This window comes from Pinus tabuliformis, chromosome 4_2, assembly GCF_031772625.1.
Source record: "Pinus tabuliformis cultivar Carrire ecotype Pingquan chromosome 4_2, CPIR1, whole genome shotgun sequence".
In the NCBI taxonomy this organism is placed as follows: domain Eukaryota; kingdom Viridiplantae; phylum Streptophyta; class Pinopsida; order Pinales; family Pinaceae; genus Pinus; species Pinus tabuliformis.
The window spans coordinates 549,917,698-549,929,870 of record NC_142304.1 but is presented as its reverse complement, the minus strand read 5'-3'; positions in this window follow the sequence as shown (position 1 = coordinate 549,929,870).

The following is a 12,173-nucleotide window of genomic DNA, read 5'->3' as shown; positions in this document are numbered from 1 at the left end:
ACAATATCCGTAGCTTGGGAGAGGAAACAAGGCTGAATGATGCAAGCCTCTACCCAAGGTCTTGATTTCCGCTTCACCGAACAACATAGATCAGTACATGTGATAATATGTGTTGACATCGAACATGCACGAAATCATCTGATTACCAGTCAATAATGGAGACCGTTAACAGATGCGAGGATGGCCACCGATAATGGTGATGGTCTCCAAGATGCACATTGCAAACTCATGAGTGTGAAAAATTTCTTTGTCGTCAAACACTCGTAGAATCACTTAACTAGGAGTCAATAATGAAAACACGTGATCAAACACAAGGTAACCTGCGACTAATGTATGCAAGTACCAAGGCATTGAATGTGTTTTTGGGTTATCCTCCTAGATAGAGTGTTGAAGTCGATAGGAAGAAACCTATCGAAAGGTAGGCAATGACGTGTCCTACATCAGTGGACACGAAACTCGACAAGAATGATTTTGTTTTTTGAGGAATCTTTTGAGAATTTGGGTCTAAACGATGGAGGGCATGATGAAAGGATATGTAGAATTGATTGATAGAGGAAACAAATGGGGACCCTTGAACAATAGAAGGCATGATAACGGTTTTAACTAGACAACACTAGACTAATGAACACTACAGAGTGTTTAAGATACGGAGATGCAATTACATCAGGGTATATAGGTTAAAAACTCATAGGTTGGTAGGGTTCATATTGAGAGGCTATCAAAATGAAGGTTTATGTGAGGGAGTGCCATGTTCAAGGGAACAATTGCTACCAAACCATGCTTTCAAATACAGAATACAGTTGTATTGTCCACTTTCCTTGTCTGATTTTTTAATGAGTCCAGATGGGTAAACTCATCGATCTTTTCATGTTTAAAGAGTCTAAAAAGGATCGCAAAAAGAACAACTCTTTACCCTATCTGATTAGTTTAATGAGTCTAGATAGGCAAACTCGTTGATTTTTTGATGTTTTAAGAGTTTGAAAAGTATCGTAAAAAGAACAACTCTATATCTTGTCTGTGTAATTTAAAGAGTCCAGGCTAGACAACTCGGTCATCTTTTCATATTTAGAGAGTCTAAAAAGATCGTAAAGAGAGACTCCATGGTGGTTCCTTTGTCATAGTTGTTAACTGGGTGCAAAAAAAGGTTAATAGTATACCTGGATTGGTTACTTTTCCGTATTTTAATCTATTGAACCCGGATAAAGAGAAACCGTTTTTCAATAGATGTCGACCTCATTTTGTTATGAGTACGAGGGGATGGACTAAACTCGTGTTTTTTCATGAATCTTTAACAAGCTCAGTAACAAAAACTCGTGGTTTTTTAGTTTAACGAGTGAGAAAAGTACCTAAAAGAATGCTCGGGTCATCTTTAGCAAGTTTAACGAGCAGCAGGACATAGCTCGGGATTTTTTTAGTTTAAAGAGCGAGAAAAAAGTGCCTAAAAAGAATGCACCTTTGATCTTTTTCTGTTTAATGAGCTGGAAAAAGATCAAAAAAGAGTTTCTCAGAGCATCATTTCATGTATTTAACGACCGTAACAATGAAAATTTGGAGATGTTTATATTTTTTAAAGAGCAATAAAATATCATAAAAAGTGCTCTGACCATTGTCGTACAAATTTAATGAGCGCAATGATGAAAACTCATAGATGTTTATATTTTTAAAAGAGCAATAAAATATCTCTAAAAGTGCTCTATTGATCATGGTATATGTTTAACGAGCCCGACGACAAAAAACTCAGAGATGTTTATATTTTTTAATGAGAAATAAAATATCTCCAAAAGTGCTCTATGTATCATTGCATAGATTTAACGAGCGCACCGATGAAAACTTGGGGATGTTTATATTTTTTAAAGAGAAATAAAATATCCCTAAAAAGTGCTCTATTCATCTTTGTAGTAGTTTAACGAGCCCAAAGAAGGAGACTCAAGGCTTTTTGGATTAACGAGCAAGAAAAATACCATAAAAAGAATGCTCGATCTTCCTTAATCTCATGCTTGACAATATAAGGGTCTATGCCATGCATTTCCTCATAAGACCAAGGAAAAACATTGTGGAATTCCCTAAACGGGTAGGTGAAGCTCACAATTTCCTCAGGATTGTGATTGGCTCCACTCTGTGTGTTTTCCACGATGCCTGTGATGACAAAAATATCAGGAAGCAATGTTTGTGAAATATTTCCCCCATTTCCTTCCAATTCCAAAAGTTGGATAGTCGTATACGGTGATGAAACGATTTCATGTGTTTCAGGTGGCAGGATTTGAAGAGGCATCATGTCCGAATCAGATATTGAAACATAATGGTGCAAATCCTCCCAAGGTCGCTCTTCTAACCTCGTGATCTCTTTAATAGCTTCGTCCATCGATAGGACTTGATTGAGTGGATTGAACAAGAGCAGTTATGGGAGGGGTAGTGGTACTGTTGGCCAAAACCAAAGTGACTGGAGATTCAAATGCAAATTGAATGGATTCGCGGGCCAATTCAGTTGGTGACAGTGGCATTTGTACTCTGTATGTGTCAATTTCTGAAGGAGCTGGTAGGATCCATGGATCGGTCTATTCATGAGGAATAGATGAAATCATATTGACCATCTGTGAAACCTTCAATGGCTGAAGAGGGAAACAACCCATGAGGGAAGAAGACTTCAATAGACCGGTACCTAAACTGACATAAGAGTCAGTTCCACCTCCTGCTAGGGGTATAGAGCCACTTGGTAATGGTGAATAATCAGGGGTACAAAAAGGAAATTGATCTATTATAACTACCTTTCCATCCAATGGAAATTGGATTATGTGAAAAACAGTAGATACGATGGCCATCGTGGCATATGTCCAACTACGACCGAGTAAGAGATTATAGTCGAGTTTTCTATCCACGACTTCTATGTCCACCATTACGATTTTCCCACTCAAAGTGATGGGGAAACTGGCTAACTATCCTTTTGGTATAAAGATGTGGCCATTGAAATCTTTCAAGGAGTTTGATGGAAGGGATAGGGTTGGAGAACCCAAGGCAAGCCAACATGAAGCCAACATGACGCAGGTCGAAGCACCTTCATTGATGACAGTTTTGTGTATACCTTTACCTTTCATGGTGATATGCACTTGGAATGCAATCTGGTGAGAAAGGGGAGGTTTACACCTGTTCATGTCGAAAACAGCAACCACAGAATCCTCTGGGTCGATACCACCAATAGCCAAAAGCAAAGCTTTCCGTTGTGTTGGGCATGTTTGTAATACTTCGAGTGTCGACATAGACGACGACACTTGTGCCAAATTCTCTATAATGTTGTAGTGTTGGGTGGCACATGTAGATGTATTATGCATTGTGCATCGAAGTCTCCCTTTTGGGGGTCGAATTACAAGGTCCGCAACCAGCCCATCAATATGCAAATCATTGGGCGGCGGTGGGCTTTGACTTGAGGAGGGTTCCATTGCATGAGCGATAGGAGCTCCATAAGATTTGGCTCTTGTGGTGAGATCTACCGTTCCAAATGTGTAAACGGCAGAAGATCCTTCTCCAGCTGAAGGATGTTGCAAACCATCGTTGCCCCCTGGCATGGGTTGCTGTTGTTTTGCAATAAGATTTTGCTGCTATTGAGTAGGAAAAGGATTTCTAAGGATAGTAGGTGCCTTACCAGAATCTCTCTTGGCAAGGTAATATGTGCATTTTTGAAGATGCATACAACGCTAGGTTACATGGTCTTCAAGACAGAGTTTGCATGAATATTTGGTGCCTTTATCCTTTTCCTCATCAGTAGGCGTAGCGACCTCCTGTTTTGAGTTGGGTTGCTTGGATGAATACTCTTCAAAAGGAGTGGTCTTGTTCTTATTCTTCTTGTTCTTGCCACCAGATTTTTGTGTAGACTACACAGAGTTTATCATAGTGGCAGGAAGAGCAGTCACTTTGGTAGAGGGGTCCACTGCCAGCTTGGCAATGGAACCACTGAGTTGTTGTACAACGACCCCAGAGGTTGCGATGACAATCCCATCAGCATGCGCTCCAGGGTGCTGAGTGGTGGGAGGATTGGGGTTACTGGGAGCATGGGGGATTTTGTTGTAGAGAGTTTCAGACTGTGAATACATCAAATCGAAGTGCTAGGCATGATGTATGGATTGGTCTTCTGTGACTGCACCACCTAGAGCGACATCTCTAGTGATCTGTGGGAGTAAGGACTTACAGAACCAATCCGTTAAGAGAAAATCAGGGATGGGAGCTTTGAACAACCTATGCCTATGTCTCCATTCATGAGTATGATTGGAGATGTGGGTGGCGGTATCCTGACGAAATGAAGTAAGGAGCTCTGTCTCTGTCTCATAGCAGATAGGTAACTGAAAGTGCTTTAGGAACTCCATCGCTAAAGCACCAAAGGTATTTACTGACACACATGGTAACTCAATATACCATTTCGTGGCATTTCCAGTGAGGGTGCGGGGAAAAAGAGGTAATCAGTCACTATCATCCACCATAGAGTTTGAAACACACCAGAGATGGTAGGTGGTGATATGGGTGCCCAGATCCTCTCCTTGTTTTCTGTCGAACTTTGGAATGTCCGTCGATATTTTATGCGGGATCGACAACCATTATAAGTTGTGGTAGATGGGGTCGTTTGTCAACTTGTATAAGTCGGGAATCTCCAACGTTTCCAAAAATGGCAGATTTTTGGGTGCCCCCGACTCGGACCATGGTGATGACGAATGACCTGAGGAGCTCTGTGCTCCTCCCATCATTTGGTTCCCCATAGTGTACATCAGTTGCATGGTGTAGCAGTTGCTTTGCGGTATGGTGTTGTAGAGTGGATTTCCATGAGGATTTTGATACTGGGGTATGAAATTGCCCCCAGTATAAGTGGTGCCCCATTGAATCATTTGAGTCTGTGAGTAGGGTGCCCCCATGGATTGGTTGGGAATCCCTTGTGGATGCCCAATTGACACAGAACTAACCATATGGGTTTTATTGACAGATGGAACACTCATGTCAATTAGTGACTACCCATGCATGCCTGAGAACAGAGGGGGAACTATGACATTCCCCATCGGCATGTGCATATTGGGAACCCCATCGCATATCTGAATCTGGGGGTTGGAACTTTACATTGGCGGCCGACCTTGTTGTTGGTAAACGGGAACTATACCCATAGTGCTACATTGAGTGTTATATGGAGCATTATATGTGGCACTAGTTGAAGGTATGCATTGTGGCACCATAGGAGTGGAACCTGGCATCTTCTAGGTTCCACTTATAGAGGGTGTTATGTGAGTTGTTGTACCTGGGACAAATGGGATAGCGAGATTCCACATTACTAGTGTTGTGATGACCGTCGACTGAGGAAGTGGTAGAGGACCAACAGTGTCTCTATAATTCCACAACCCTTGAGGCATCGACTGGATAGATGGGAAAGTTCCACCTACTGAAGAAGGAAGTACAAGTACCACGGGAGAAATGATAGGATCCGACAGATTTGTAAGTGGAGTGTTAAAGTGAGGAAGAAATCCTTCTATGAAGAAATCCTCTGGAAAACTGGAATCATTGGTCATCCACACAGATCTCGTGTGAGATTTAGGAGACTGATTCCTCGAAGATGGGGAATCCAAGTCCGTGGAACTTGGCAGATCCTCCACAATGAGTGGAGGAAGTTCTAATAGTCGTTTGGATTGACGATGAGAGCCGGATGTAGCCATAGTGACTGTTAAGTTTTATCAAATAGATTTTAATGTGATATTCTTTAAAGTCTCAAAAATGATAGCACTCAGGTACCTAAAAAGAAAAAATACACTAAATATATCAATCAGCAAATAGAGGGAAATTACCTCATCAGATAAGAACCAATTACTGGAGATGAAACCCAGTCTCTTAATGAATAATAGAGAAGGATGGCCAAATGTATGGTTATAGTTACTTTTGAATCCATCTGAACCTCAGATTAAGGGGCCCAGTATTCTCGTGAAGACGAGCACCGTCCCAAAAAATGAAGACAAAGTAGATCCATCCATTTTAGGTACCAAGACAGCTCGTCCCAGTCACCTTGTGTAAGCACATAGAATTTTTGGCCACTAGAGATACCTCAAATCACAGAAATTACCAGGGGGGACATAATCGTAGACAGCACGCTGTGTGGGTAGGATATCTGAGTCCTCGACTCTGTTCCGAAATCCCTGAAGGGACCCCAATACATAGAGTGCCCAAAGGATTTGTAAGAGAAGTCGGGCTACCTTCAATTACAGTCTGATGTTGTCTCGTATTTCACTTTGTTGTTAGTGGAGTGGTCCTGGTAATATGAGTGTAGAAGGATTGTTCACTCATTACCGACACTAGTTTTTATTTTCAACCTTGGGTTGTTCACTCACATGCTTATCCCAAGGTCCTAATCTAGCTAATGTTGGTTTGCTCAAAAGAGTAACTGATTGATTTTACTGTAAATTTTAGTGTACTTGATTATTTGTCTTCAGTAGGGGTGTTGACGTATGAATAAAGTGAGACTCTCGACTCAATAAACCATGCAGAACAATGCTCTGATTTTTTTTTCAAATTCTTACGCAAACAAGTCTTATTCTACACATTCATCTTTTCACATATTCATGGATTCGTTTGTGCATCTAAAGCCATTCAACACTTGCATAACCTAAAGATTATTTTCCCAATATTTCCTAACAACTACTGAAAACCAAAATGAAGTAGCTTACAACTATTTTGACAGAAGGATGAGCACAATTTATCAGTCTTCCTTTCAAAAAAAATGTATTTTAAGAGAGAAAAAACTAAAACATTTTCACACCAAATTTGTTAATATAATACTGTTGTAGATCTTAATTTAGCCCCTGAGACAAGTTTCCCCCCCTTTTGGTCCATAGAATCTTCTGGAAAACATGGAAATGGGAAACTAGCACTCTATTTCAGTGTAAACAGAGAGTTAGTTGGGCCACTAATGCTCCCTGTACATAGGCAGAGAGCTTTATAAAGCTCTATTTAGACAGGAAACCTACGTTAGTGAGGGAAATAACTGAAATGAAGGGCATTTAGGATCAGTTTCTAAGGAGAATGCAAACTAGCAGGGTGTAACAAGATAGTTGGTGGATCATAAAAGGATTTGAAGAAGTAGGAAGCTTATAGAAGAAAGAGAAGAATTGAGAGGAGTGTAGGTTGGCTGGGAACTAGATGTATAGTCTCCAATGGAGTCGCCGAATCTGCTATGGGTTAAAATGCATGATGTATTGTAGGATGAAAAATACCCTCAAAGGCCTCCCTAGGACCTTTGATAGACTATAAGATTATCTGCAAAAGCTACCAAGTTACACACATGTTCATCTATCAAACATAAATTAACAAGGTATGGAAAGAGGATCACCTTTAGTTCCTTCTATATTTGTTTGGAGATCTCTATGCGGCAAGAAGAACTCCTTCAAGGCCAGCTCCAAGACAATTCTTGCACAAAGGACAAAGCAAACCAATCACAACATACGCTCTTGAAAACTAATGTAAGAATGCACAATAAACATATATTAGTGTATAACTTAACTACTCATCTTGACAAACATCAAAATGAAAAAATAAATGAACAACATTATCGACACGATGGAGTAGGGAACACAACTGTAGTTCTATATTTATAATGGAAGAGTGATTACAACCATCCATTGTATCAGCCTTCCTTTTCCCCTTCTTCCTCTCTCTCTCTCTCTCCCCTTCAGCTCACTTCTTCAAGTCTATGACAGTTCACAATAGCTCAATGGTCTATCCTTCCAAATGCTCTGACCCCTTTTGCAATGGCCCTCTCGCTACTTATGTAGCAATCGAATTAGGGTTTCCAAACTCCTCCTAGAGTTAATTAGGGAAAAAGCCATGAACCTGCCCTGTCTACAAGCTTTTTCCCATTTTTCTTCATTCTCGGAATGGAATTTCTCCAATTATCTTGATTTTTGGGGTTTCCTTGCTTTTCTTGAGCAAATTTAGGGATTTAATATCTAGATATTTGTGAGCATATTCGTTGGCCTGACCTTATGAACATCCCTTAGGTTCACTAACGCTCCCCCTGGTCTAACAACATGAGTTAGCAGGGTGACTAATGCTCCTTTATGCTTGGTAACAAGCTTTATAAAGTAGGTTAACAGTGTGTAGAGAGTGTTAGTGTGGATTCTAGGCCTACAATTATGGTCTTTGCTTCAGTCATATTGTCTTTCACCTTAGAGTTGATGAGGAGGTCAATTTTTCCTATAACAACAGGAAGTGTCAGTGATTTTAAGGTGCGATAAGGAGGGAGTGAAAAGGTATGCTAGGCAGTGCTAAGGCATTCTACAGGCTAGGAAAACATGCCAAGATGTGCTAGGTGCTAAGGTGTGCCAATGCATGCCAGGGAGAGTTATGGAGTGTCAAGGAAAAACAAGGGAGTGCTGGTTTCAAATGCATGGAAATGAATGAATAAGTGTGCATGACAGGGATTGCCATCGAATTCTAGGTGTGCTAAGGAGGGAGTGACAAGGTATGCTAGGTAGTTCCAAGTAATGCTAGATTGCTAGGGCAACATGCCAAGATGTCCCAAGTCCTAGGGTGTGCCAATGTGTGTCAAGGAGTGCCACGAGAACACAAGGTAGAACTAGTTCAAAATGCATGGAAATGAATAGATAAGAGTGTGTGATAGGGAGTGTCAGCAAGTTCCAATTGTGTTAAGGAGGGAATGACAAGGTTGTATGCTAGGAATTGCTAAGGCATGCTAGAGTGTCAGGGCCTATTAGGGAGTGGTAGGGTCTATTAGGGAGTGAAAAATCATGCCAATGAATTCAAGGGATGATAATGTGTGCCATGTAGTGCCAATGGATTGTTATACGTGCCAGATGTTATGGCATGTGAAGATGTAAACTATGTTTCTTAGTTGTTTTATGGGCATGATTGGATGTGAGCCTTGACTTTGTAACTTGTTAAGTGGGATGAGTTATAGGCCATTAGGGGAACAAGGCATAGTCTAGTTGTAGTAAATATAACTTGGTAAAGTTGTTGTAGTCGAGGAATGGGTTCCTAAGTCTAAAAGAAAATAAGGTAGTTATGAGGGCATGATAATTAAGGAGTGCCATGGCTTGCCAAGGAATGAAAAGGTGTGTTGACATATGCCAGATAGTGTCAATGCATGTCGAGGAGTGTTTGGGAGTGTCAAGGAATCACAAGGGAGAACTAGGTCAAAGTGAATGGAAATGAATGAATAAGAGATTATTCTAGGGAGTGTCAATGAATTCTAGGTGTCCCATCGATGAAGTGTGTTAGGAGAATTTCATGTTAGGAATTGTAGGAGAAAGCCTAAAATTTTGATAGGAGGATGGAAAAAGGAGTTTCAGACAAAGGGAGACTTTGGTATAGGCACAAAACTATTTTTTCAATGACTTGGTTGGGTTCCCAAGTCACAAAAAAAAGTAAGGCTATCTACAAGGGCATGAAAACTAGGGAGTGCCAAGGTGTGCAGGGAATTTCAGGAAGTGCTAACACATGTTAGGAAGTTCCAAGGAATGTTAGGCATGTGAAGACATTCCAAGTGCTAAGGCATGCTAAGGTGTGCTAGGTTCTAGGATGTGGCACCAACACATGCTAGGGATTGCCAAGGAAACACAAGGGAGGACTCATTTCAATTACATGTAAATGAATGAATGTGCGTGTGATAGGGAGTGTTAACACTTTTCAATATAAAAACTAGTGACGCTCAAGATAGAACAAATCACTAAAATATTTTGTATATTTTGAATATTTTTACATAACAAGCTAGCTATGAAAAATTTGAAATAGTAAAGACTTAAAGAAATATCAAGTAAATACTTTTATATTATCAAATAAAAAACTCTTTTTGTATACAAATATATAATATCAACTCAACAATTTAAGGAAACACTTTACTATCTTATCATTTCTATTTTGGTTGAATGAAATTAAATAGAATAAAATTTTCCCACCCTATAATAATCTAATAACTAACTATGTTCCAAGTCTACAAGTATTTGTGTGTTGTTGCCATTAAAACTCTTCAAAAAATATGAGACAAATATCAAAGTTTTTATATCAAATGTCAAAAGATAAAGACCAAGAAATAATTATATCAAATTCCAAAAATCGATTTTTACAAAAACATAGGATCATAAAGGTTACATAGAGGGTGTTATTCCATTTGTGAATCAGTACTCTAGATTGTCTTGCAAAAATTACACACATGTTCGCACATAAACAAGTGGCCTTACACTTGAAAACCAATGCTTAATGAAAATTTAGAGTTTCATCACCTTCAACTATGATTTCTTGCTACAAGTGTTAGTATTCAAAGACACTACAATGACACTGTTCATCCTTCTTACACCCATAGTTTCATATCTCTTTGCAATGAGGTACACATGAAGGAGGCTCTGGAAAGTTTAAGTATTGTTGCATTAAAAGAAAATCCTTAGTAGAGTCTAAGTTAGTCCACACTCACATCAATCAATCGGGAAAATGGTAGACACAATTGTAGGCAATACCCTTGTGAATGTGTATGTCAAGTGTGGAAATTTGGTGGAAGCTCGTAGAGTTTTTAATCAAATACCTGAGTGAAATGTGTGGTCTTGGGCTATTATGATTACATGTTATGCAAGGCATGGAGTTTACCTCAAGGAGGCATTGACACTCTTTCACTAGATGGAGGAAGTAAAATCCAACACAATCAATTCAATTTTTCCTTTCCCATAGGGTTTGGAGATGTTTTTTGAAATTTTTGAAATGGGCTTTTTAATGAGTCCCTTAAACTATTTAATGAAATATTTTATAAAAAATGTAGTCTCTTCGAATTCAATTATTGTAAGGTTTGCATATAATGGATTTTGGGATTAGGCTTCCAAACTATTCAATGAAATGTCACAATGAGATGGGGCTTCAAAGAATGTAATTATTACTAGATTTGTATGCAAGTCCATGTTGATGAAGCCCTTAAACTCTTTCAAAAAATGCCACAAACAAGTGACCTGGCATGTAATACGGTGATTTCAGGATTTTTGCATAATGGGCTTATTGAGAAGCCTAAAAAATATTCAAAGAGATGCCTCAATGTGACATAACTTCAATAAGGAGGCCAAATTAAAACCACAAAAAATATAATATAAAACCATAAATTTCACCATGTCCTGCCATACATAATACGACTCACTAGAAATAATGAAACCTTTAGTAAAGGAGTGCTCACCATCATCTCTAATCTAATACTCTTGTGATAATACTTTGTCAGTGCTCTCATGCTCCATGTTGGTGCCCTCATGCAAATCCTAGAGATACAATGCCTCAATTTGTTGGTGATTATTCAATGGGAGAGTTTGAGGTTCAGTATAAGGTCAATGTTAGAGGGTCTTATGCCAGAATTTGTAAGACTCAAATAAAATCAAACCAGAGGTTGAGCTCAAAATGTTATAGGGAAGAAATTGAATAAGAGGTTGAGGTTTAATACAGGGCTTTACTCAGAGAGTAATTTTATGGTGGAATTTATAAGCCCCTAATCAAATTAAACAGACTTTTTTTCTATATATATATATATATATATATATATATATATATATATATATATATATATATATATATCATTTAAATTCAAAAATATATTTATATTTTTAATCATTTATATTTTATTTTTATAATTATGATTATAATTTTAAATCATTTATTTATTTATAAATATAGACTTGTTTGGTATATAAGGATATAAAGGATACAACTACAAGTAATGAGCCTACTTGACCCATAATGTTAGCATTAATATAATAATAACAATGAAATGGTCGAGGATTTACGGGTTTAATATGAATTTCCCATTCAAATAAGTGTTTCCCTCGATTAAGGACTATATGAGGAAGTTTTGATATAAAGAATTCATCATCTCAAGTGGCATATTCTACTAGTAGGTTCCTCCATTTGATGAGATACTCACTAATTGCTTAGTTTTGTAGTTTCCTAAACCATGTTTTAAGAATTTCTCAAGCTATTTTATGTCAAAATTTAGTGAAGTAGTTTGAAATGGGATTTTGTTGTAGCTGACCTTATTTAAATAAGAAACATGTAAGATGTGAATATTGAGGAAACTCGAATATGTAGGCCATAGTGCCAATCCTTTGCAACACCATATAGAGGCTATAATATTTGTGTCATAATTAATTGTCTTGTCCTTTTTGCCTAAGCAACATCTA